Source organism: Bidens hawaiensis, unplaced genomic scaffold, assembly GCF_021521415.1.
Source record: "Bidens hawaiensis isolate Kalapana, Puna unplaced genomic scaffold, B.hawaiensis_p1.1 tig00017673_1, whole genome shotgun sequence".
Lineage (NCBI taxonomy): Eukaryota > Viridiplantae > Streptophyta > Magnoliopsida > Asterales > Asteraceae > Bidens > Bidens hawaiensis.
In genome coordinates, this window is record NW_027492669.1 from 330,552 (window position 1) to 358,490 (window position 27,939).

Consider the following 27,939-nt stretch of genomic DNA (forward strand, 5'->3'; position numbering starts at 1 on the left):
GAATCTGCTTGGTTGACTTTTTGTAGACCCTGTATGTTGTATTGCCCGAGTAACCAACAAAGTAACAATCATCAGCTGTGGCCCCAAATTTTGGAGTAGATTTGAGATTCAGGGACAGCCAAAAGCTCTGAAATGTTCAACAGTGGGTTTATGTCCATAGACAATCTCATATGGAGTTTTCATTTTAGGTTTGTTGATTATCACCCGATTCTGAACATAACAGGCCGTATTAATAGCTTATGCCCAGAAGAACAGTGGCAGTTTAGAATCACACAACATAGTCCTTGCCGCTTCGATAAGAGTTCTGTTTCTTCTTTCAGCCACACCATTTTGTTGTGGTGTCCAGCTGCGCTGTACTGACGGAGCACCCCCCCCCCCTTTCTGAACATAAATGATTCAACGATGCATTCTTGAATTCCGTTCCATTAACACAACGAATTCCCTTCAGCTTCAAATTCAACTAGTTCTCCATGAGCACAACAAACTTCTTGATTAAATCTGCAGTTTCACTCTTATTTGACAGAAAAACACCCAAGTAAAACGTGAGTAGTCGTCAGTAATAACAAGACAATAAGAACTACGAGAAAGACTCAAGACATGGACTGGTCCAAAAAGATCCATATGAAGCAGTTGAAAAACTGATGAGATAGTATTGATCAACTTTGGCTTATGAGGTTTTCGATGATGTTCACCCAAAGCACAAGCCACACACTTTTCAATAGGTACAAAATCCTTAATGGGTAAACCACATACCAAATCATTTTTAGCAAGACGATTAAGGTTTTTAGAATTTGCATGACCAAGACGACGATGCCATAGCATGGCGTTATGTTCTGACACTTTTGAAAACAAACATGTTATTTCATCAGGAACATTTTTGTTCATGTCGATCACATAAGTATTATCTTTTCGTTGTGATCGAACAAGAATCCAGGCTTCTGGTATAATTATACCAGGTTTCAAAATAAGACACTCTTTCCTAGTAAAATGAGTTGAAAACTCTTTGTTACAAATTTGTGACACGCTCAAAAGACTGTACTTCAATTCTGGAACAATATTAACATTTTCAAATTTTAAAACACCGTTACTTACAGTACCCTTCTGAGTGATCTTTCCTTTCTCTCCTCTCGCAAAAGACACATACCCACCATTAAATGTTTGAATGTCGTGTAGTTGTGTAATGTCCCCTGTCATGTGCCTGGAATAGCCACTATCAACATACCAAGGTATGATGATATTCCTCCGTAGCTGTCCCTGCACATAGCGCGGGATTAGTTAGATTTTGATACCCAGTCCATAGTTACACTGGGTGACCCTGACTCATCTAAGGTTGTCATGGGTTGCCATGACATATCCTTTTGATCATCAAACGTTTGACTCGCAGATTCTTTTACCGGAGACTTAGGCCACCATTTATGCCTACCGTTGTAAGATTTGACATTATAAGTACGAATGGTTGACTTCGTCTCTGGTGTTTTGAGCTAGAAGGACATGAATTTTTCTTGTTAACCTGTTTTGGTTTAGAAGGTGTGTTCCTCTTTGAAACCGACGCAGCTTTTCTAACCCTAATCCGAAACATGTCAGGCTTGATCTGATGAGAACTAAACCTGCCAGATTTGTTTCATTTCCAATCATCGTCAGAGAAATTAGCCTGACTATGCCTGAATTTTTTCCTGTACGAATTGTGATGCACGTAAGGCATATTTCTCTGATAAAATCCATAATATGGAACATATGGACGATGTGGACAATTTCTGGCAATATGACCAGGAGTGACACAATTAAAACAAGTTTGACGTTTTATGAAAAAACATTTTGGGCACCTCCTCGTCTGGAATGGTTGTGTGGACCAGTTTGTTTAAAATTGCGAGGACCATTAATAACATCCTTGAGCTTATCACCTTGTTTGTCATTAGAGCATCCCTCTTTGACAAATTTAGGTGGTATGTATTTGTTGGAAATTTTTGAATTTTTAATCTTATTAGAAACCACATTTTTAGAATTCAAAGTTTCAACATAATCAACCACACAAAAATCCTTGCTCTTTAAAACAGAGCCCACACAAACAGTCGGAATAACAAAATTCACAACAGGAAGTTTTAAAGAAACATAAGAAACAATGTCATTATCAAATTCAAGACAAAGGTCTTCGTCCTCATCAGTCCATTCCTTCAAAATTACTTTTTCTGCACATGACGTAGACACGTTAGAATAGTTCACTCCTGAGGTGGACGCACTTGAGTTTACCAAGTCAACTTTATCAGATTTAACATGTATGCCATATTTCATGTCTTTTACCTTTTCTTCCTGTTCTCTTGTAACAGGAGTACTGACATAATTGTGGTTGTAAGGCGGAGGAATTTGACTATATCCTATGCCCTCACCTTCATTTTCTTTCCACCACAATTGATTTTCAATCATAGAATTAACTACCTTACTGGAACCCTCGAATTTTTTAAAATCTAGTTCATCCCTTTCAAATTTATTAGTTAGATTTGAAATCTCTAACTTGGAGGCTTCCAGTTTAGCAGTTAGTTCAGCAATTTCTTGTTTGGCATCAAATAAGTGGCAACATTTTAGATTAAGTTCAGACTTAAGTTTTAAAAAATCCTTTTGAGTTGCTTCTATCTTATCAAGAAACCCTTTTTCATTTTTTTAAGTTTAAAATTTTCAGATTTTATTCTTTCCATATCTCTAATTAGGTTATCGTTATGGAGCTTATATCACTCTATTTTATCAACACAATCTAGAGAACATGGTTGAAAACTTACCTCAGATGAATTTGGAGAAGTGAACGCAATATATGCGAATTGAAGTTCCTTGATCTTCTCCTCATTAGCATTTTCTTCTCCAGTGTCTTCAACATTTATGAAGTTTGCAGTCTGATTTCCAATGTTGAGCGCAGCCATCTGACCCTCCCAAGAAAATTGCTGAGCAACCAATCCCCTTTCACCGTTTCCTGAACTACCTACAGCTTCACCTCTTGAATTTCCCATTGGAACCAGTGCCCTTTCCGTGTTACCATCCTTTGCCGGGTTAGCACATTCACTAGCAAAATGACCCGGCTCGTGATAGTTGTAGCATCTCAAAGTATCTTTGTTAAAGCCCACCTTTTGATTATTAGGCATATTCCAGTTGTTTCCACACGTCCTCTTAGTGAACTTCTTAGCCCGAAATACTGCCATGGCGATTTGCCAAGAAATATCCATCTCTTTAACATCATCGGGATGGATCTGATCAAGTTCAGCAGCAACCATTGGTTGAACCAAGTCTCCAGCTAACAATGCATTATAACAATTCATGAATCCAGCCATTAGAGCTATATTCTCCTAAGTCTCTTTTGGAATGGAAGGAATCTGACTGGAGTTCTGACTGTAAGTTACTCCAGGGGATGGTGCCTTTTCATTGTCAGCTGAAGATTTACCAGACTTAGTGAAGAATACTGGAGCTGGTTGGGGTGGAATGGAAGATGGTTGGCCTTGAGTGGATGTGAACATTTGGAAGTTCCCTTGAGGTGGTTGTTGAGTAGCCTTGAATATTGAGAAACTGTCTTGTGAGATGAGAGCACTGTTGGAAGCAACGTTGTACTCAGCTGCACTATAGGAGTTTGCACGATTTATTGCACGTTTCTTGTCATCCATATCACATGCCTTGATGGTAGACATTATCTCAGAGAGAGACATTCTGTTGAGATCTTTAGTCTTTTTATAACAGCAACGTTCATATCCCAACCCTTTGGCAATGAGTTCACCAGTTTGTTGTTTATCTCAGAGGTTGCTAGATAAATACTTGCTGATTTTATTTCAGTCACCAATGCTATGAATCTTTGGAGTTGAGTTTCCAACGTTTCCCCAAGAACATGATTAAACATGTTGAACTTTTGTCTCAGCAAGTCTTGGCGACTCCTTTTCATATCTTCATTTCCCTCATACACCTCAATCAACGCCTCCCACAACTCTTTAGCAGATTGAAGTTCTCTAAAGTCAATGGCAATTTCAGGTGAGAGTGCCATGGTTAGAGTAGAAAGAGCCTTTTCATCTTCCTCGACTATAGCAAAGTCATCATCGTCATACAATGCAACGGGCTTCACAATAACCTCAGTTGAGTTTTCATTTGAAAAGTGATTCTTTGAGGCCCCCTACCAATACTTCTCCAAACTTTGGGATCTTTCATCTTAACATATTTTTCAAACCAAAATTTCCATTCACTAAACCCTTCATGAGACAAGAGACGGGGTATACGAGTGGTGGTCCCCATGATAGAGTCGAGTTCTTGATGGAGTGAAGAATTGGTGGAACCATTGCTAATAGTTAACTGATCCATTTTAATTGAATTAGTTGATGAGTCTTGAGTCAAAATCACACAGACAGGCCCAAAGGAAGTTACAGATCTGTTGACCAAAAACCCAATGTTTACCGAGAACAAGTAATCTTGACCGAGAACTACCGAAAACAACTGTTATTGACCGAGAACTTTGACAAGTCAACAGAGAACCAAATCTGACCGAAAACAATTGTTGGCAGAGAACAACTGTTGACCGAAAACCTTTGTTTTTCCACCGAAAACACTAAGATTTGGCCGAGAACTAGTTATAACCGAGAACTAGTACTAGCCGAGAACCCTTAATCTTGGCCGAGAACCCCGTTTTCACCAACAGTCAATCTAAATGTAACAAACTTTCGAGAAAGATGGGATTCGATTTATTTTCCAAACCAAAACCAAACTTTACCCAAAAATAGATCTATCTCTTCTCCGGTCACTTTTCACCGGAAATACGAACACAACCACCAAAAATCAAGATCTTGAATCCTTGATATCACAATAACGAGCTCGAATAGGTCTAAGGCTTTGATACCAACTGTAAGTCTCTAATCTGGATCACTACAATTATGATATCAACAAACAAAGTATTGGTGCGGAAATCCAATACTAGGTGATTCAAGAACACAAAAGAACACAAACGAGTAACACAATACTTGCTTCAAAACACACGTATTATTATACGTCGGGTGCTTAAGCACGATGATTACAAACACGTCTAGTAATGCACTTAGACGGCCAAAAACAACCAACTCGATGAACAACCCTAAACCCTATACAAAGTGTTATATATATAGGGAACCAAAACACGCTAGCCCAATAACAACCAAAAGCCCACCGAGATCCCTTAGGATCTGGGTTTACATACACGGCCCTATACACACACGTAGACTAAGTACAAACCAATCTAATCTAGGCCCAACAATTGTCTTGATCTTGTATATTTGATTTGATATTATCTTCTATGTATTAATAATCACTTGTGCAAATTGTATGAACCGGTGACTCCACTGATCACTATTTGGTTCACTTGCGAGTTGCGACTGTAGGCTTAGACATGTTAATTTTAAACTTTATTTTCTTATCTCGTAAACTTTTATAAAGGCTTTTCTCTATTCAAACCCAAGACCCCTCGTATAAATGAAAGCGTGTTTGCCAAAATGAAAGCGTGTTTGCCAAATCTGCTGGCAAGATACTAATATTATAGTTTTAAATAGATACGTTATTTTATTTTTCCAAATTCTAATGGCATCCAGTGTTGTAAAAGTCAGATTTCAAGGTCTACCAGTCGGCAAAAACTCGGTTTTCAGACCCCTATCTTGGAGAGATTCTTCAAGTCTTGGATTAGTCGGAAACGGTCAAAATTCGGGTTGGCGCGTGGTCAAATGTTGGGCTTGAATTTTCTAAAAGTTGGTCAAGACACAGGCTAGGTGGTTAAAAGTCAGCTAGGCTATCTTTTTGACATGAACTATGCTTATGTTAATATATATATATATATATATATATATATATATATATATATATATATATATATATATGATATCCAAAAAACAATTTTCTTTATATTTTCCATGTCCAAGTACTCTCAACTCCCAGGGCCGGCCCATGGGCCAGCGAAATAAAGATATGGCTTTAAACTCACACTTTATTTAGGACTTCAAATTAATTGTTGGTCTAGTGGTAAACCTATGTTGTGCCAAGTGGTAGGCGTAGGCCACAAGTTGAAGGCATGTTGTTAACACTTTTTTTTCTTTTTTTTGTTTTGTTTTTAAACACAATTGTCTAGAAACGGCCCCAAAATTTCATTCGATTTAGGCCTCTAATATTATTGATCCGCCTTGCCAACTCCCCAGTCAGCCGCTTAAAAATTTCATTCGATTTAGGCCTCTAATATTTTGTTTTTAAACACAATTGTCTAGAAACAGCCACAAAAAATTCATTCAATTTAGGCCTCTAATATTATTGACCCGACCCTGCCAACTCCCCAGTCAGCCGCCGCAACTTCTGCATACCTTAATGCATCAAACACTAATGTATCCAACTTTGTTACCATGAAACTTTCGGGCAGCCGCAACTACCTTCTTTGGAAAGCACAAATGCTTTGCCTACTGAAGAGTATCAGCGCGTGTGGCATTCTTGATGACGCATTTGTTGAGCCAAGAGATTCCGACCTGGAGACCATGGTGCAATACGACAATCTCATCAGAGGTTGGATTTTTGGTTCTGTTACTGAAGATGTGCTCGTAGATGTCTACAATCTCGGTTCCGCCAAAGCTGTTTGGGGAAAACTACAATCCACCTATGATCCTCCTGCGCGTTCAGAAGGTGACTTTTATTATTCTTCAAATGAGTATTATGCGTATGATGTTGTTTACGTAGGATTTCCTAACAAGAGAAAGATATTTTGAGAATTTAAAGAGTTATAAGAACTTTAAAAACCAGTATAAATCACGCAATAAATTGAATGGATAATGAATTTGTAACTGAGATTAAATCTATCTAATTATAAAAAAAGACAATAGAGAGAAAATAATCTTTTAAATATGTGTATTACTAGTCTAGTGTAAATATTCTTTACACCTATATAAAAATTCATTATCATGCGAAAAAGAAAGTGTAAATCTTTTTTCCGTACAGGTAACATACATGTAAAAGGTATATGTAAAAAAATTCCAATAAATAAATATGCATATCTTATGTGTGTTATGTTTTGTTGAAAATTATGAACTTGCTATAGTTGGTCTATACGATGTTTTCATGTTCCGCTGGGAGGGTGTGTGAGCCGGACTGTCGGCCGAACCGTATAGGTCCCCTAACCACGGATCTAAAATCGAAGGAATTTTGTTCTTGATAAGCGATCGAGATGGGTGCACTGAAATCAAAAGATCGAACAAAAATATAAAGATAATGTGGATAGTGAATAATTCTATAATCGGTAAAAGATTTATATAATAAACGTACCGATTCCACCTAAAGTGAGTTCTTTTTGGGTGGTTGATTACACATTTAAAACACACACATAAAGACAACAACTAAAGACATATTTATAGCAAAACAATACAAATAATCTAGAAGCTTTTTTGTTTTTTCCCCGTTGAACCTAAATGCATGCACCAAAGTTCTTTTTTAGGATCCAGGATTCACGCCCACTTTAATTATTAGCTTGACCATAAATATATTACGAGTTTCGTCGTATTTGTATCTCAAGTCACAATTATTGGCCTTACACCCCATTAACTTGTGATATCAAAACTTTGTTAAACCGTGTATTGCATCTTCACAAATCACCCGATAAACCGAAGCCCCTTCGTTTCAATTCACTCCCTCACGGTATGACCTACTTAATTTCATTCATGAAGGAGTTCTCGTTTCTTTATCCATTCTCCAAGGTCTTAAGCAATATAGGTTGAGATGAGCTCAAATATCCAAAACCGTTATTAAAATATTGGCTTCAATGGTTGAATGACGAAGCTTATTAATGTGTTCGAAGTTCACCTTTCGGATACAACTTCTAGAACGCCATGAAAATAATATAGAAATAACAAGCTTCGAACACGGTAATGACGAAAACCCAATTCATTTTGACTTACCTTAGTCAACCCGATCAATAATCAATTTTACCGCCCAAAATTATTTCACAAGCACATGCCCAAGCAGATTGGCCCAAGCATTATATCATAAGCCCAAATAAATCATCCCATGATTTGGACGTTTAATTTATGGCCCAAACTTAATCAGACCCAAATAAAAGTTTGATGCCTAGCCCAATATAGAATAAAATATCCAGATATACTTCAATACTCAAACCCTAGCATCCCTAAAGTCAACCGCCAACATGGACTTTTTATCCAAAATGATCTTCGCCGGAAATTCGATTGTCGGAACACTCGTTCTCCAATCAGCCACCCTCCAAGCACCTCCATCCTCATCTCTGGTCTTTGGCACCAAGCTCCGGCCATTTATTCACCAAACATTGTCACCATGACTACAATCCCAAGCCATGTGTTTATGATTTTGTTTCAAACCGTGAAACCGCTCAAACCGGTCATCAAATTGGTTTCACGGTTGGTTTTTTAACTATGGTCGGTCGGTTTCAATATTTTCAAATCGTACCGAACGGTTTGGTTTAAGGTTTATACTAAAAATAACCGTATAAACTGGACTAAACCGTAAGAGTTTAATATATAAATCGTATGGTTTATGGTTCTATAAGCCATATTATCATATTAATTAAACATAAAAAACATGTTTATTAAAGGCAAACTAATGATAAAAAAAATAATAAAAAATTTAAAACTCAAAGCATCAAAAGCGGGCTATGCCAATTTCACATTCTCAAATCATAACACAGTAACTCAGTAATCCCGCTGACCTTTCATATTTTCTAAATTCCAAGTGTTAAAACTCTAGAAACCTAATTAGACGTTAAATATCAAACGGCTTTCAAAGCCATCCCTCCTATTCATTATCACAGTAAGTATTACCAACTGTTAAAAAATTGTATTTAAATTTCTATTTAAATTGCTTATGCTCCTTTTAAATCCCTTATTAACCTAGTTTTCGTTAACTGTTTTGTTGAAGTGGCGCATTTTGGACATCCGGTATAAAAGCACAACAGGCTCAAAGCCCCAATCCACGAAACCAAACCGGAACCAAACCGTTAGAAACGGGTTGGTTTGGTTCGGTTTAAGATTTCTGTGGTTCAGTTTTGGTTTACAAAAATAAAAACCTTCACCGGCGGTTCGGTTTATGGTTTGACCTAAAAATCGGACCGTGAACACCCTTACTGGATACATTTGATATTATTAGGGTCTGGTCATTTATTTCCATTAAGCCATACAACCATACATACTTCACCATACAACCATACATACATTTAGTTATGTATATTCATATACATCTACATACTACTCCTAACCCTTTCTATAACATTCAAATATCATTCATATAGCATACACTTACCACTTAAAGTAAGATTATCAACTAAGCACATACGAGTATGCACAAAGCCTTAAAAAATAACAGAGAAAAGGGCTAGAAACTCACATGGTCTTATTGTTACACCTTTCCTCAGCTGGGCACGACTAACTGTTTAAAAAATATAAATATTAATTAACTACTTCTAAACAGGTTATATTTTCTAAGTCAGTGAACTATTTTAACTTAATTAATGGGTTACTGTTTAGAATTGAATCGCATGGAATCCGAGTCGCATTATCATGGTAACTGGATCACATGGTTTGCAATCGCATGGATTCCAATCACATCACCAATGAAACGCATTGCATTACAGACTAATCTCACCACATAATCGGAATGAATCGCATCGCATAATCAGAACAAATTGCATTGCATATTCAGTACGAATCACATATGCGACCAATCCAATCGCATTTCAAACAAATCGCATCACATTCCTATGCGATGCAATCCTGCCCCATTGCGATTTGAACCGTTTCTCTTTTTAATCGTTCCTTCTACCATTATCGTCATCTTACACATCCTTATGACCTATCTTGCTGCAATAACGAGTTATGGGCCGTAACAACCTTATTTACATATTCTAGATGTTCCGAACATTACTCGTTCATCCCGAATCGCACCCTTCAACTCGTTTACCACAAAGTTTATGTTTTCTTACTTGTTTCAACCAAATTTACTTTCCTTTGAAACTCTAAGGCAAACAGACAATCATAACCTATCATTTCAATCAGGAACATACCTTTACGGATCCAGTTTGCTTCGATTCAGGTTCGACACGCTAATCGTGTTATGTTTCTTGTGTTTGAAGAAGGTTGAATCATGAACACATCTAGGCTCGTCTTAGATCTGGGTCAGAATGGAAGGAGGATGTTTGTTTGTGTATTCTTGAGTTACGCAAATGTGATGAAATGAGGGTTTTAGTGTTTTAGGGAGGGTTTAGGGATTTATATAATATAAGCCCATGGACCTTAAGAACCATAACCATTACCTAATCCCTCTCTTATCATCAAAGCCCACCATCCAACTTATTATTATTTAACATAATTAAATAATTCACGCAATTAAATAAATAACATTCTTTTATTTATTATTTTAAAATTAGAATGTTACAATTCTACCCTCCATAAAAGAGGTTTCGGCTAAATTACTAAATAAATTCGGGTAAAACTTGTGCATCTCTTCCTCAACTTCCCAAGTAGCCTCGGATCCCCTACGGTGTTTCCAGATCACTTTCACTAAGGGAAAGACTTTACGATGATGTGCTAAAAGTAGTTATATATTATAAAATTATTAACTAAAATTATATTAATCTAGACACTAAGTAATAATTATAGACTCTTAACTTAACTAAAACTACTAACTGAAAAGTGAAACAGTCGACTCTAAAATAACTAAGTCCGGATATCGAACCCACAAGACTCTTTAAATTACGTTAACTAACTAACTAGATTTAACTACAGACACGACTATTTATTTATTACTAAAATGGGGGTTTTTACTAAAAACTAATATTAAACTAATATTAAAACTAATTAATAAAACTAAAGACGACTCGACTTAGAAGCTAGATTTAATTCAGATTATGACAAACAACCACCTAGGCTAGAATCCCTAATGAGCCAATTATCAAACGGTAGGAAATTGCTAAGTTATCGAATTGGGATCTTCAATTATTCACTTAAGAGGAAACTGAATGGACCTTCGACCCTTCTCAAGGAGACACCTATGGAACCCTAATAAGCTATTAAAAATATTGGTTTAATTAGACTCTCTCAGGGTCACTAATTTATATTATGACAAGTACCTTAATAAGAAATCCTACATTACAGCGCGGAAATGAAAGGTAGTTTAAAGCATTCACTCAACTATGTAAACAAGGCAGATAAACCAAACTTAGACGAACTCCTTACGAAGAACTAAATCTGGCAATTCAAGGAACCAAGACTTATCATATAATCTATCACCTTACAACTATTTAGATTAGCAGCAAACTCAGGTCTACTTGATTTATTAATGTTATTCTTATGGTTTTATTACATATCAACCACAAAGTAGTCAAAAACACAGAGTAGATAACCTAACAAAATCCTATAATATGAAAGACATTCACCAAGGACTTTGTGAAACAATAAACTCACCAAACAAACCAAAGCACACATATGCACCGAATGAATAACAATAAGCCTCTTACTTGATCATAATCCCGTAAACGAAAACAAAATCCAACCCCAAATCCAATGTCAACAAAAGTTAATCATAAGCCTAGGCGGTTAGGGGGTTTAGCAACTACCATACTCAATAACAAAAGAAAATAAATAGGTTCAAAAAATAATTTCATTATGAAAATAATCTATTCAAACCAAATAATAATGATGTATGGATGAGTAGGTGTTGAAGCCGAACACTCTCTACTCCAAACAACGACTTTTCTCCAATTTAATGTTGTTCGATGTTCCTCCAAAAACCCTCTTCCATTACGTTCCAAAGGTCTCCATACATACGACTGCCCTTTATTTTCTCCAACCAACAAAATCCTTTGATCTCTAACTAATTCCCCGTTCACTTTTTGTGAGCCTTTTATCTATTTTCTTCTGAATTCCTTTTCTTTTGTTACAATCAATGTTTTGAAACCCGGACCGGACTGGCCGATCCGACCGGCCGATCCGACCGGTCGGACCAGGACCCGGCACAAATATAGGTCCGATCATGGTATTTAGCCTGTTTTCTAAAAACCCGGCCGGTTCTTGCGGTTTTCGATCGAACCGGACCCGGTGAACCGCCAGGCGAACCGGTAAAACGTATAAAATCTATGATTCCGGCGAAAATTCCGGCCGCAATTATATCTGGTGACTACAAATAAGCAGGGTTTGCGAATGAGAGAAAAGGATATGGGTGCTAAGGAAATAGAGATGAAGATTATGAGACCGAATCAGTCATAAATCTTACCAAAAGTGTGAGAGGAGATGAAATTAAGGTATACACACTCATGGAGTCATGGAGAAGAAGAAGAAGAAGAAGAAGAAGAAGAGAGAATGGCGCTTTTTTAGAAGAAGAAGAAAAGAAGAAGAGAGAACGGCGCTTTTTTAGATATAGGTTATGGAGAAGAAGGAGAAGAAGAAGAAGAAGAAGAAGAAGAAGAAGAGAGAATGGCGCTTTTTTAGATATAGGTTAAAACGATTAATTTTTTATAGCCTTACATTTTAATCTTTTGTTTATTTAATATATTTATAGTTTAGATAAGCTATAGATCCAAATCAACGTTTCTAATTAATATCATTTTTTTAAGTTTATTACTTATTTATTATTAGTATTATTATAGATTGTATTAAATTTATAGAGTGCAGTTACTGTACGCTAATGCCTTAACGTACGGCAGGTACGCGAGACGCTCAAATGCAAAAAAAAAAGGCAAAAACCTAAAACGCTCACAAAACTTAAACGCTCATCAAACGCTCAAAAACGGTTTTCGTGAAAAAAATTGAAAAATTGATCGATTAACCATGCAAAACTATTTTTTACGGTGAACCAATGATTGATTGGATATGTATTAACGATTCCGAGATGTTTGGATGTGATTTCATGGATCGGTTCGTGAAAAAATTGATTCGCGTACGTAATGTACCATAAGACATTATTGTATTGGATCTTTTACATATATATATATATACATATATATATATATAAAATTTCAGATGCCATCCGGGTCAAACACCAGTCCGCCCTCCCGGGTCGGTCCGACCTTTGACCCGGTAAGGCGCCCGGATCGATGTCCAGGCCGGGTCTGAAAACATTGGTTACAAGTTGGATCTCACGGAGTGTAATGGGCCTGACTTTTCTTTTACTCCAAATATTTGAACCCTTTATGTTCTTTTGTTAAATCGTTCCGTTTATAGCCCAAGAGATGTCGTGACCTTCTGTTATAATTATAAAGATAAATAAATAATTTGTTTCAGCAATTAAATCCATGATTTTACTTTTACTTTTAAATTAAAATGAATTAGATGTTTCAGTTGCAAGTCCACGAAACAATTTTTATGTGTCAACTTAATTTTACACTCATATATGCATAAAAGTTTATACTATATAATAAATAAAACTTTCTAACTGGCACATGTCATCACTAAAGTGATCATTACAAAAATTTTCCCTCTTCTCCCTTATATTAAATACATTTGACATTTATCTTTCTTATTAATAATTTGTATTTCATTTTTTTACTTTTTAATCTTTCATTTTCTCTTTTAAATAATTCTTTCTTGATTTAAAATTTTTAATACCAACGTAAATATTTTATTTTGTTTTATATAAATATTTAACTTATTAAATATATATGATTATTTACTAAGTTACAAGTCTTTTTCTTTCAACCTTGGAAAGATAAATTCTCTATTGATGTATTCTTAGTGTTTATGTTAACTTAAACATGCGGGTTTCTTTAACTGGTTAAAGTATCAAATATGTTTTGGGTCAAACAATTTATGATTTTAATGAGTTTTGGTCCACGGGTTGGTTTAAAAAAGTAACTATTTACAACTTTTTTAATTGATTATTTAATCAACCTATCATTTATGTTAAGTTCATTACCTTAAAAATCCACAAATATATAAACACTGGACTACATGTTTTGGTTTTCATGTGGATAAGATAACTTCTTTTATTTAGAATACACATGTTAGACATTAGCACAATATTAATCATAGATAAATTGAATTTGTATATCCTTATATTATTGAAGACTTCAAAATATAGATTTTTTAATGAGCGCATTATACTTGCACCAAAAAACAAGGTTGACCTTAAAAATCAGCAAATGTTTGCTATCCATGTGTATGGGAGATGAAAAATATTACCATTCTTCATATGGTATCTATCAGATATAAAATGATACGTAAAAGAAAATATTAGTTTCCTGATGTTTTAAATTACCTCAAAATATAAGGTTGTCAAGTTATAGGTTGGTCCTAAAAACCGATATTGCTTAAAATATAAACTAGTAAATTGGTCTATGCAATGAAACTAAACTATATGTGAAGTACATTATGATAACTGTTTTATAGAAGCCGAAATCATATCCGGAAGTATTACTGGAACTCGCACTTTTATTCTTGAAAAAAATCATATACCTTTAGATAAAATGATTAATTTAAAAGAATGAAATTTTCACTTAATTTTTGTTTTGCAATGAAGATTAATAAAAGATAAGGTCAATTATTATAGATGGTTAACTTGTTTTTGAGACAATTTATTTTAACTCATGGTCAGTTATGTGTTACATTATCTAGAGTTAAAAACAGAAAATGTGGAACTACTAAGTTTTGATATAGAAAGTAAAATTACAAATAAAACTAAAAATATTATGTATAAAGAAATATTTAGAGATTTATGAATTTTCTAACGACATTTTATTCTATATTGTGTAATCTGTAATTTATTTTATCATATAATATATCTTTATATCTTCTGAACATATTTTTTATATTTTACCTTATGTTATGTTTGAACTCGGCTAATCCTTTTACCTAATACACAGATCACAGATCTGTATCTATGATTAACCTTAGGATCTAGTTCGTAATCACTCTTAAATATATGCTATATATATGTATATATTAGTTGTATGTATGTGAATGATGATAATAATAATATTAGTATGAATCTGAAGCTTGAGAGAGAATTGGACAGAGGTTCGATAATTAAACTCAAATCTTAAATTAAACTATGAACAGTGTTCACTATATGTAGAAGATGGACGTAGTTCGTTAACATCCCCTAATGAACTAGAGTCCACTTCGTTACATACATTAACAAAGAAATACCTTAACGAATAACGAATCAGGAGGGATAATAACTTAGATCTAGTTCGCTAAACATCCTTAGCGAAGTAGACTATACTTTAGCGAACTAACTTATTATCTTAATACTTTATTACATAAATATACGACAAATACATTAACGTTAAATACAAAGACTCGAGACGCAAAACCGTGTACTAACAAACACCCCCTCATCTTGAGCTCTTTGTCTTTGACTTTGAATTTCACTTGAAACGCTTGGACTGCCAATCTCTGCAGCTATGAATCCCGTTCTCATAACATACGCGCACAACGCGTTGGAATTGCATAGCCAGATCATAGTCTTCATTGCGCTTAATTAGAATCTTATTCGTGTATAGCACATCATTGTCAGTCTCTGTTAAATTAACCAGCCACATCGGATCAATGATCTTGATCATCTCGGTCTTCAAACCTTTGCACAGAACAATGACGGCCTCGCCAGTACGGTTGTCGTAATACCAGCGGTTGAAAGATAGATGCATGTTTTGGTACATTGTCTTCACCTGCACACGCTTCATCGTCTTTGGCGGTTTCACTTTGAGAATCAACTTTCTCTAGCCCGTTCTTGGATTAATTTCATTAATGCGCTTTCGGGTAGGAACCTGAGGCTTGAGAAACTTGAAACCTGAGTTGACTTCGAACAACAATTGTTGATGAAACCAATCTGCTATTCGGCCACCCCCTCGGTTGATAAATGGACGACACGCGAGGGTACGAACATCCCATCGCGGTAGAGTTAGAACATCCATCATCTTCTCATAGTACTGAATCCCCTTTTCCCATTTAATGATACATACCTTAAGATCAGAATCATATAGCCAAAAGACGATATCACCTTGAACCTTTGACATAGTCTTTAATGAGGTCACTTGGTTTGCTTTGGCTCGAGCAGCTGCTTCATCTTTCAGCTCTTGATCTACATATCTATATGCCTCAATAAATTTACCCACTTTCTTGTGACTGAACCACTTTGCAATATCAGCATTGGTCGGGTTTTCAATCGAGTCAAATCTTGTATCAACCACCTTCTTACCCTTAGACATCTTCTCTAGATCATCCTCAGCTGCTTTAAACGTTTGCTCATTAACTAAGGAGCTCCTTGATCAACGTTTGTGTGTTGAAACAAGTCAGGATACTCCTCAGTACTGACATCCTCAACCTCAACTTCCTCATCTTCATAAATAATATCCGTATTCATTTGAGTAGACGGATCATTCATGATCTCTTCCTCATTCTCTACCTCAACATCGGGCTCTGCCTCTAACACGGTCAACTGTTCATCATTCAAACCAAGCAGTATGGAAATCTGCTCTCGTGTTAGAGACCTTTCAACAAACTCACCAACCTCGATCTCATCCCTATTCACCATACTCCTGACTACCCCCGATCCATCCACAAATATGACCGTATCAACTTCAATCATCTCAATCGGTTGAACAGTCGTCGAGTCATGGAACACCGTGATCTGTTTATTAGAATCATCAGCTACACTAGTACCTGCACCAGAGGAAGAGCCATGAGATTGTTTCGGCTCACTACCTCCGGCACTTGAAGCATCAGGGTCCTCCTCATCATCATTCTTCAACTTTTTCAACACATCGTCTTTGCACGTGAGTTGCAGAATGCGATCTTCTTGTTCTTTCAACTTCACCCCCTGAGACGTAACAATCTCACGTAGGCTTTTGTTTCCTTCTGACAATAAGAGACATACCCCATCAACTTCCTTTGGTTCTCCATCAACTGTTCTTGATTCTGGCGATCAGCAGCCATTTGATTTTCATACAGATGAAGAAGATTCAAAAGCATGTCTGTCTGACGATGAGGTGGTATATTATAAAGAGATGGATGAACTGGCTGAATTGGTCCCTGAGGTCGTGTAATCCTCAAAATCGGATATGGATGAGGTTGAGGAGCCAACATGGTCGGTGTTGGAGAGACAATTGAAGAGGTAATATGAGGTCTTGGTATCTCAGCTAAAGCAGTTTGAGGGATCATACCAAGCCTGTCATGGGCAACCATCGTCGTTGTCAAAGTAAGCGCCGGAGTGCTAGTAGTAAGCGGTACCGCCGGGCGTTGAGGAGTGGACGATCGTGGAGGCTGAACTCCAAACGAGATGCCAGAACCAGCCGACACTTGACATCTAGAGGATCCTTTAGAAGCTATCTCTTTACCCTTTCGTTTACATTCTCGTTGAGCTGCAATAGTAGCAGCTAACGCAGCTTCAACTGCAGCTTGTTGTTCTCGAAGAGCTGCATCACCATCACCACCATTTCCACCATCATCACCTTCATCGTTCCCACATTCTCCTCCCTTACGCTCGGAATCCGAGTCATCATGGATCCAGCGATCCTCTGGAGGACATACATAATCAGGATTAATAATGTGACCAGACGTTTGGTCCTCGGTTTTTCTTTCCGATAGATCGTCATTCTTCGCACAGTATCAGCCTTCATGTGTTCTAAAAGGAGAACATCATCCACCAATGATTGAACAATATCCAAGTTGGGAATAAAGTCTTGAATAATTAACTGTAGAAATCTTGTATACATTAAGAATTTCTTCTTTTTAGCCGTTTGTTGACATTGCTCCTTCAGATGATAGAAGATCATTTCTGAGAAATTAAACGGTTTATTGAGAACAAGTGCAACAAAAGCCAATTGCAGCATGATTCGGCATTCATCAAATCCAACCCGACGACCACCTAAACAATGAATCAATACGTGTAGGAGATACTTGTAAGGTGGGCACAGTCCATTCTTGTAATACTGTGAATCTCCGATGTCACCACCATAAAATACACGACGAAACAAGCCTTTGATCAATTCCTTGTCAAATTGACAAGGGTGATCAACAGTATCGTCAAAATGAAGCACACGTCGTATTACGTCAGTATCAACAGTGACCGGCGTTTGGTTGATTGTTGGTTGAACGTGATTCTCTACTTCAACGTACTCAGCTGTATTCCATAATTGTCTAATAATGCTCAGATAGACTTTGGGTCGAGCAGTTATAGCAAAGTGTATCACCGAAAGTCGTAAAAATCAAGCATATTCCCAAATAACGCTTCGTCAGCACTTTGGATCAACATACGCACAAATGTTGTGTTTCTTGTCAAAAGGCAACAGGGGCACTTCCTCTTGTTCTTGCTGTTCTTGCTGTTTTTGTTGTTCTTGTTAAGCAACAGGTGGATCTTGATCCATTTGATCAGCCATAATACTGAATAAATAATATTGTATATCAGTAATATGAAAGTTTAGAAATCACACAAGTTTTATGCACTTATATAGCTATCAATAAACTATATGTAATTAAAATTTTTATCCCTTGTGTATAATCGATGTATCGACGCGTTTAGACCCTTGGAATATTTTATTAAATTACATTATTTGAAATAATTAAATTTGAAATGTCATTCGTTACAAGCAGCGATCCTCTGGAGGACATACATAATCAGGATTAATAATGTGACCAGACGTTTGGTCCTCGGTTTTTCTTTCCGATAGATCGTCATTCTTCGCACAGTATCAGCCTTCATGTGTTCTAAAAGGAGAACATCATCCACCAATGATTGATCAATATCCAAGTTGGGAATAAAGTCTTGAATAATTAACTGTAGAAATCTTGTATACATTAAGAACTTCTTCTTTTTAGCCGTTTGTTGACATTGCTCCTTCAGATGATAGAAGATCATTTCTGAGAAGTTAAACGGTTTATTGAGAACAAGTGCAACAAAAGCCAATTGCAGCATGATTCGGCATTCATCAAATCCAACCCGACGACCACCCAAACAATGAATCAATACGTGTAGGAGATACTTGTAAGGTGGGCACAGTCTATTCTTGTTATACTGTGAATCTCCGATGTCACCACCATAAAATACACGACGAAACAAGCCTTTGATCAATTCCTTGTCAAATTGACAAGGGTGATCAACAGTATCGTCAAAATGAAGCACACGTCGTATTACGTCAGTATCAACAGTGACCTGCGTTTGGTTGATTGTTGCTTGAATGTGATTCTCTACTTCAACGTACTCAGCTGTATTCCATAATTGTCTAATAATGCTCAGATAGACCTTGGGTCGAGCAGTTATAGCAAAGTGTATCACCGAAAGTCGTAAAAATCAAGCATATTCCCAAATAACGCTTCGTCAGCACTTTGGATCAACATACGCACAAATGTTGTGTTTCTTGTCAAAAGGCAACAGGGGCACTTCCTCTTGTTCTTGCTGTTCTTGCTGTTTTTGTTGTTCTTGTTAAGCAACAGGTGGATCTTGATCCATTTGATCAGCCATAATACTGAATAAATAATATTGAATATCAGTAATATGAAAGTTTAGAAATCACACAAGTTTTATGCACTTATATAGCTATCAATAAACTATATGTAATTAAAATTTTTATCCCTTGTGTATAATCGATGTATCGACGCGTTTAGACCCTTGGAATATTTTATTAAATTACATTATTTGAAATAATTAAATTTGAAATGTCATTCGTTACAAGCACAGTCTGGTTTGTTATCGAATCAATCTGAGTCGCTATCAAGTAAAACAGTAACGAAGAAGAACTAGCGAATTAACTATTAAAAATAACGAACTAACTCCTAGTTCGTTATAAATTGACGAATCCGCATCTGATTCGTTAAGTGAATGATTCTCTAATCTAGTTCGTGTGATTTTCTTAACGAATTGGACACAAATAAGTTCCAATTCGCTAAGTATAATGAATGGCCACTAAAGGCTTATTCTTTGACTATCTTGGTCAAGGTCAAAATTGACAAGAACACAGAAAGTCAAAGTTGCAAGTCGGAGATCGATTACTCCATAATTGTTGATGGATAGCCGAACAAACGACTATACAAGTTTCGGAAACCCATTGCGAAGCAAATAGTGTCGATTTGAGGTTCTAAACCCAAAAATAAGTTAAGTTATTTACGGATTTGAACACAATGTAACAACCCGAAAACAACAATCGATCACTAACCCGGCAATCAATCAATCAAACTATGATTAAAGATCACCAAGGGTCTCGGAAATCCATTCCGATTGCAGTGATATCAAAATACAATACTATAACCGGGTATTAAATCAGATAATGAAGATTTTATAAACCTTAAAACCCCGATATCAAATTCTCATAATTAGCATAGCAAATCTTTGCCATTTTTGACGAAAATCACAAAGATGTGATCATCTTTACCTTATGAACACAATGGTATACTCAAAAGTCTGTATTTCGAAGATCGAAAAATTTGGAAAAATTTGAACAGAGTAACTTTATGTGTAAGGAAGAAGAGTGAATAGTATAGGATGGTTCGTATGCACGCCGTCCTATATACACTGACATGCACGATTCCCAAGGTAACGAATCAGCTGATTCGTTTGAAATTTGAATCAACAAATCAGTTGATTCGTTAACACATGTCATGACGAATCAGACACAATTCGTGTCTAATTCGTTATGTTATACTTAACGAATTGAAGTCATTCGTTACAGAGTGCGGAAGCGAATTAGAATAACGAACTAGAATATAGTTCGTTAAAATGGCTTAATTCGTTAGCCATAACTTAACGAATCACCTTTTTTATTTAAATTTTAAATGAATAAACAAATAAATAACTGAATTAAATAATGAATTAAATTATTATCCAATTAACTTAAAGAATTATCAAGATCCTACATCTCAATCATCAATTAACTTAAAAACGTTTCACGGTTATATAGAAACATAATTTAAGAGAATTTAAATAATATGTAAAACGAGAATGAAAAATATTTTTTGGTATTTTTACTATTAAAAAAAATGTATATATAAGAAAAATATCCGAAACATGAAATATAAAATCTTTTTGTGTTTTATATGATTTTCAAAAGTAGTACATATTTTTGTATTTTTGTTGAGTTTGAGCAGAGAAACATATTAACCAAAATGCCCTTAAATCACAGTTTTATATTTTAGCGATATTATGATTGGCGTTAAGCCGGTCATTAATATTGTTGTCCACTTAAATCTTATAACAAGCTTTCAAGCAATTTTGTGATATGATTAATGATTAAATTTGCGCACAGAATATCAGAAACTATTAGCCCCTAATCCCGGTTCAAGCTTAATTTGATTTTTGCCAAATCTCCCCAACTTGACTTCAACCGTTATAGTGTTGATCAAAATTTTGAATACCAATTGAGAATTTTATAATTTTTGAGCAATGCATCAAGTTTCCTTTACTATGAGTGAGTATGCACGAGTCCATCTGTCGGCTTACATACATTGTATCCCCTGGGGTCCGTTTCTTATTGGTATTGAGACGCGCGCAAGAGAGGAACAATTGTATGACTAACAGTGGATTTTAATCAAGTCAGTAATTTGGATTGTACGAAGTAAAGCAGTGATCAAGTTTAATGACTTTGGTTTTGCTCTAAAATAGAATGAAATATTCATGTTTAAGAATACCCAGATGATTAAGCCGCATAAAGACTCAAAGCCGGTTTCATATAAAGTGTTTAGGACTTACTTGTTTGCCCCACGTTACTTGGTTCTAATATACCCCTTTTTGTTTGATAAAATTACCAACATTTTTGTTGTTGATTTTGAATACTTTTGAGTATTTTGCAGTTTTTTTGCTTTTCAGTAATTTTTGATACTTTTCAATATTTGAAGCTAAAGCAAGAAATAATTTTCATTGTGACCAATCACTAACGGGCTCGTGTATGACTGACTATTAGGATTTTTTCCTTCATTAATATGACTTATTTTGAGTCGGTACCGCTTCATAAGAGTGTAACCACTAGCATAGGAGAATATTTAAGTTTATATCACTATGATATTTACTCATTTGTGAAGCCTATCTACACATCAATCAATGATCTTGTTGGCTTTTGATCTACTCTTTTCATGTGCTAGGATCACCTAAGACAATTTCTTATTATATTCCAAAGGTCTGATCAATTTCTCAAAATTTTCTGACATATTAATATTATCAGACTCCCTCTAAGCAAGAGCTCCCTCTAAACAAGAGATTATAATTTTACATCTTTTTCTTATTTTCTTAAATAAGATAATATATATATATATATATATATATATATATATATATATATGTATATTGGAAAGTCAAGTGACCTAATTTTTGATTTTCTTAACAAAGGTAAAATCTTTTTGGTGAGTTAAAGTTAACTCCTTTTCTCCCTCTAAATTGTGACATATTTGAAAAATATTTACAATTTTATATACAAAAGATAGATAGGTTGTTTTAATCAAAATTGATCGATGGCTTTAGTGAAAAGGTCAACAAAGCTGTTGTCAGATGGACTATCCCAAACATGCATTATCACATCATATAACAAAGTTGAAGAGATTCAAAACGAAGCTCAGCGACTGATGCTGGATCCATCACTTGAGAAACGCTCGACATGTTGTGATCTATCCATTTGAACAAGGTTGGCAATGTTGAAGCACAAAGTATGAAACATTTCCTTTTCCTTGTAGTTCTCCTATGTCGCTTATGAAAGACTCGAATCCGCCAACGAATGGTTTAGCATCAAATAGCAAGAGTTCGTCTTCCATCATATGTCGGGTGCAACCACTATCTAAGTATCGAATACCCTTGATAGTCCTCCCTGATTGACCCTACATGCACTGAGCGTTTAAATGGACATGGGTTCCCGAGACTTAGTTGTCTTGGGAAAGTCGACCATAAATCGACAAAATTTGATTTTATTTCTTGAAAACAATTTATTTCTTGGCGACTCATCGCTTGAAGAGCAGTCCTTAGGAATCCAAGCACAAGCTTGTTCCTTGGTTTTGAAGATTTTGGACTTTTGTTTTCTAAATTTTAAAACTGTTTTTGGTGAATCCTTAGACTTTTCAGTCTTAGGATCCTTTTTGATTTTATCCTTTTTAGTTCTCTAAAACGGTTTTTCTTGGGTTTTACTTTATTGAATTTAGATCTCACATCTATCAGCTTGATCAGTCCTTGAATCAGGGCTACTAAAAGCACCTTTTGGGGACTGACTAAGCCACCTTTGAATATCAAGCTGTTGCTTGAACCAGTGCTTGCAATGTCTTGCAAGGTGAGAAGAATGACCACAAACAAAACAACACTTTCTCCTAGGAGCACTATAGAACTCGCCAGAACTATAAAAAGGTTGGTGTGGTGGGAAATGTGATCCGTGGAAAGGAACATGATTATAAAACACATTTGATGATTGACCTCGATCATCAAAAACATTAGTGTAACGTGGATCAACAAAATTTTGTTGATAATGACTATAATAGTTGTTATCAAAACAGTTGTATGACTGAGGACTTTGTGATTGATTAGTTGTTTGAGAAAATGATCTTTTATATGGTGGCACGTATTTACTTGAAGTACTCGTTTGATTATCATTTTCAAACACTTTGCTTTTACATGAATTATCCTCAGTGTCACAACTTGATTATGAACAACTAGTTATGTTCACCTCAACAGGCCTTTCCACCGACCCACTTTCTTCTACACCAACTGCTGAAGAAGATGGACTACTATTAGGACTAACTGAAGGAACAGCTGAATCAACAGTCTTGGGAGCAGCAGAAACAAATGTCTTTGAAATTGGCACATGACCAATACCATAGACCATTTCTTCCTCTGGTGGTGAGTTAAAATCAAAGTGAGGAAGGCTAGTATAGTTATCATTAAAAGGCGGTGGTACAACAGAACTATCATAGCCTATACCAGTCTTTAATCTTAACTCCATCTATGACCTAATTAATTTATTCAGCTTTTCGGAAGCTAACTCAAAGTTTTCTATGGAAATTTTCTTTTGGGTTAACTCAATTTCTAATTTAACAATTTTAGCATTTAGTTTAATTACATGATTTTCATGACGTTTTGCTAAATTTCTAGCAATTGAAACTTGTTCCCTAAGATCGGCCATATCATTACCATGAGTGTTAATTCTAATAGTGTAGATCTTTGCAGCCTTTTTAAGATCTTCGTTCTGAACTCTAATGCTATCTATTTGTTCAAGAATTTTAGCATTATGGTTTCTATAGTGAAGAACTTTATCAATACATTCTTGAGTGCAAAGTTTGTGTATCTCGGGAATGAGCGAGGCAGGTGTAGGAATCCCATCAGTGGAGCTTGACGAGTTGCTTGCTTGACTATTTCCACCTGCACCACACTCGTGGATGATAGGACTTGCTTGACTGCTCACACCCGCATCACTTGTCTCATCTTTATTTTCTTTGCACAAAAACTTGATGGTAGAAGTCAACTCTGAGAGTGTTAAGGTATCCAGGTTTTTCGTTCTCCTGATGTTAAACACACTGATGTTCCATGTGTAAGGCAGTGAATTCAACAACTTCATGTTGATCTCAGACAACTTGTTTGTGATACCGGCACTTCTCATTTTGGTGATGAGTGACTCATATCTGTTAATGATAGAGGCAACTGATTCTCCTTTGATATGGTTAAACATGTTGAATTCCTCTTTTAATATGTTCTTTCGATTCTCCCTCATATCAAGATTTCCTTCAAGCCCAGAATTGTAATACATTTTTTTTTTTAATTTGACTTTGACGAATAAACCAAATCCTTTTTTTGAACCGGCCCAAAGAAAGATCTTATCAACTTTGAAACCCGAAGTAAGTAATTTTAAATTCCCGAAATAACCCTCAAGTTAGACCCGTGTCAAACCTTATAAGAATGGCCTGGTTCACAAAACTTGTAAACGGTTCTCAACACCAAAAATTGCTTCTGTTAATACAAGTTCACCAATAAAATGTCTAATTCGAATGATGTGGTTGTGTGAAGACTACACAAATCTTTTCAATGGTTTTGTGTTTTCTTTTCCTTTTTTTTATGTGTATTATATAATAAACATGGGCCCCACACAAAAAAATATCTAGTAATGAGTGGACTTTAAAGAAAATTAGATTGCACTTCAATTTTCAATGAAGTACATCTTGCTTTTCATTCTTTCTTAAAAAAAATCTGTTCTCCACAAATCCCAACAACAGATCCGATGTGGTTTGCAATTTCTGTCCCCAGCCAAGATCAACGAACACCTTAAACAGATTCTGTTTGGTCACCAAAACTGTATTGCGAGAACTAGATGCTTGTGAGACAGGTGGGTTGCGAGATGGTTGGTTGCGAGATATGAGATGGTGCTTGGTTACGAGATGGACGGTGGATGGTGGTTTTTGTAAGCGAGTGAAAGAAGATGTACGCGAGTGAATTGTGATCGACTAAAATTGTAATCGAATGGGAGTAAGCGAACCAGTTGTAATCGAGTCTTGATGATGTAATCGAATGGAAGATGTAAGCGATGGAAAATGTAATCGACTGATAATTGTAATCGATAACAATTGTAATCGACTTACAATTGTAATCGATTGGGTAGTAAGCGATGATGATGAAAGTTGATGATGTGAGCGATGAACAGTGTATGCGAGTGTGGATGAAGATTGTGAGCGAGTTAATGTAATCGATGAAGATGTATGCGAGTTTGATTTGGCTAAGGATTGTATGTGATGGGGATTTGGCTAAGGATTGTATGCGATGATGGATTGTATGCGAGTGAGAAAGTAATCTAACAGGAGATTGTATGCGAGTTGGAGAGAAGTAATCGAGTGGAGTTGTGATTGTATGCGACCAAAGATGTATGCGAGTTAGGGTGACTTCAAAAATCCATGGATTGTATGCGACTTTGGGCTAAGGAGATTGTATGTGATCTGGGCTAAGGAGATTGTATGCGACTTTGGGCCAGGGGATTGTATGCGACTTTGGGCTAATGTAAACGAGTTTGAAAGAACTAATTGTAATCGAGTTTGGATAAATTGTATGCGCGTTTGGAAGCTTCTCCAAGAAATATAATTCACAAGTGCCAAATTCTATTGAATTGTAATCGATTACAATTGAGTTTTCACACACATTCAACTCCAAACAAGGAAGGTCACCTACTCACTTTCCATTACCTTTTACAATACACATCCAATTTCAAGAATATCCTAACTTTTGAAACAACATATCACATGCACCCACTACAAACACATTCCTTTGAGAATCAAAACACCAAAACCACCCACTTTTCACCAAAACTTAATCATCTTCAACATTAACACACTAAAATTCTTGAAACTTTGAAGAACACAAGAACTCTAAACACATTTATTTTCTCAAAAAATCCGTCTTTTCATACACAAGACCAAAATCCAAGGTTGTGACCCAAGATCTACAACTAGTCGAGCTCGAATGCTCAGATACCAAGTGTAGGTCCCGAAACCGGAGCAAACAACAAAACAAACTAAGATACTAGTTGTTCTTGGATCAACCTCACAACTAGTTGGCGGAAACAACTAGTCGGACCGAGATCTCGGAACTTGTGTGTGGTTAGTGGAGGCCGGAAGTTGGGGTGAGGGTGTAACGACTCCGGCAAATTCAGGTATACCCTAGCCGGTATATAATATTTACGTGTTAGATAAATAAATACATACATACAAGTAAGTGATTTTGAATTAGTTTGTAACTAGCTTTTATTAACATTAATGACTTAGTTAATGAATTTAATCACCACTTAAATTCTTAATCTCTATAGCCCACGGCTTCCCCATCCTAATTAATATAGTTTCAATTCAAATAAAAAGAAAAGAATAAAAAGAAAACTCATTCGTGAAAGATTTTGAAACAAATAAAACCATCACCATGTCATATCAATAAACAACTCACCCACTTCCTTTCTTTTCCCTGGATCTTCGGCCGACCGCACCCACACCCACAATCCTTTCCTTGATTTTTATCTTCCCATACACTCAACCAAAAAAAAAAAACCCATGCCCCATTATATCATGCAAGATATTTTCCTTATAATATAATAGATGAAGAAGCTTGCAAATGGAAAACTAACACTCTCCACAAGCAAACTCATTTCACCAGATACTCATCTCCCTCTCTCGGCCTCCCCTCACACAACACACTCACTCACATACATAGCTCCACCTACAAGCTGGTCTCAAAACAAGTATCTAGGAGCCAATTGGGTGAAGTTTTGAGCTACTTTTTGAGCCTATAAACAACATTTTATTCTCTTTTCCCTGTAAACCTAGCATTTGTAAGTCAAACCCCTCTTAAATCTATATGTTATGAAGCATATGTATATATCATTAATGGCTTTTAACACCCAACATGTTATATTAAATCATGATCTTGTGTCATTTATGTGTTTCACTTGATATATAAACGTGTTTTAGTGGAAATCACTTAAATAAATTCTTTTGTAAACTACGTGTATACGAAAATATGATTATATATATTCATTTTGTTAAAAAGTTAGTGATGTTGCATGGACCCATACTGGTTAGTAATTTTGAGTGGTGACGGAAATTTGAAAGTTTTTGGACGTGAAATTTAAAAATGGGTATAAATTTGGATTTTATAGATACTACAACGAAACATGAAAAAGTCTTGAAGACATTTGGTTATATTAGTTCATGTATAAAAATATGCTTTAAATACACTCGATCTTATTTGTAGCAAAGTTAATATTTTTGGCAAAATGAGGTTTTACGGATTCTTTGGTTACAAATAACATATTTTTTTTTTACAAGTATTTATAGTATGGCAAAGTTTGAGTAGTTTGTTGAAAAATAATACGTATTATTATTTTTACTTAAATACGATGCACTCTTGATATATTTTTCTTTTAAAAACAAGAGTATATATATTTACCGTATACCACGAGTCAGGACTCATATGGGCTGAAAGATCATTTTACGAACCGGACTCAAAGTTTACACACAGACTCATGGATTCATGGACAAA